Source organism: Rattus norvegicus, chromosome 2, assembly GCF_021556685.1.
Source record: "Rattus norvegicus strain SHRSP/BbbUtx chromosome 2, alternate assembly SHRSP_T2T, whole genome shotgun sequence".
Lineage (NCBI taxonomy): Eukaryota > Metazoa > Chordata > Mammalia > Rodentia > Muridae > Rattus > Rattus norvegicus.
The window spans coordinates 193,068,617-193,069,942 of record NC_141535.1 but is presented as its reverse complement, the minus strand read 5'-3'; the positions used below and the strand labels follow the sequence as shown (position 1 = coordinate 193,069,942).

The window sequence follows — 1,326 nt, the reverse complement described above, 5'->3', positions numbered from 1 at the left end:
GGTACCCCCCAACTTTGTTGTTTGCACAGCGGAGTAAACGAAAGGGTAGAGAAAGGGAAAACTCGGAACAACTGTAGCTTTATGGCTGACACAACCAGCTCCCAACGATAGCTAACACAACTGCGTAGCATGTAAACCATATAGTATTTCTCTCTGTGGTTTCTCGCTTCCTTATTAACCTTTTTCTTGTCGAGGGCCTATCTGCCAGTCATAGTTTTAGATGTTGAAGACAATGAGAACAGGAGGTAGAACTTGTCAGACGATTTTAGGGTGAGACTTCTCCCATCCCATCCCCCCAAAAAACCCACAAGCAATTATGAACTTGTTCTCGGCCAGGGGTAGGCATATTAATTCAACTCTTAGATGATGTTACAACCTCACTCTTGAGAGGGTAATGTTAAGAAGCAACAGGAATTAGTAGACTCCGCAGAGGCCATTGAGGACAAACATATACCTCACAGTTGACTTTGAGCCCCAGCCTCTGCTACCCTGGCAACACTAGAAAGGGAAGCATCTGTTTTGCTCCCTCCTTAAGATTTAAAACACCACTTGAGAAGGTGACAATTGAGGCCCACCTGCTTCCTGGAACAACATCTGAGGGTTTTTTGTATGAAATATTGAATTTATCGATCTTTGGAGAAATGCGATACACTGTCACTGTACTACAACGGAGCCACTAGTCATGTCACTTCATCAACGTTGGCTCATTTTCATGGTGCTTCAGCTCTTTCTGCACAGACTTAAGAGAAAGGCTTTTTGAAAAGTTTGCAAGTTCTTTCTGTATATTTACAAAAGCCCTGTTCATTCTGTTGACTTTTTCATGATTCATAATGTTTATCTTCTTAAGATTAGTAGTAACTGGTTTTGCCTTGTTTTTAGCCTTGAAAGTTTTGTGGCTGGCTATATGAAATACATTCCTGGACTTCTCCCCTTTTAGTTTGTTCTTGGCCATTGTCAAAGTTCACGAGGCTGTGCAGGGTCACAGTGATGTCATCCACAAGCTCAGGACATCTGAGTTCTAACTCTGCTTCCACTCACGACGTTCTTTTCTGCTCCGAAGATTACACAACAGATTGTTGTCTCCTCCCTTAAGGCCTCATCCAGCTGGGCCTGTCAATCTCCTGTCTAAGAGATCCCCTCTCACAAAGGCTCCTTGACTTAAAGATATACTAAGGAGGTGGGAGGAATAATTACAAACCCCTTAATGAGAGCAGTTAAGCTAAAAAAGACTGGAAACCTTTATTAATCCGGCATTCATTTAATGAACAGAGCATGCTCAAGGAAAGCCCACAACGTACAAATGTGGAGCAGGCAGGTACTCTGTAA

General features: G+C 42.8%; 1 pseudogene; it reads right to left on the bottom strand.

The window, feature by feature from the left end:
* Nucleotides 1-662: 662 nt before the first annotated feature.
* Nucleotides 663-952, bottom strand: Rbisl2 (ribosomal biogenesis factor like 2; annotated as a pseudogene).
* Nucleotides 953-1,326: the final 374 nt, after the last annotated feature.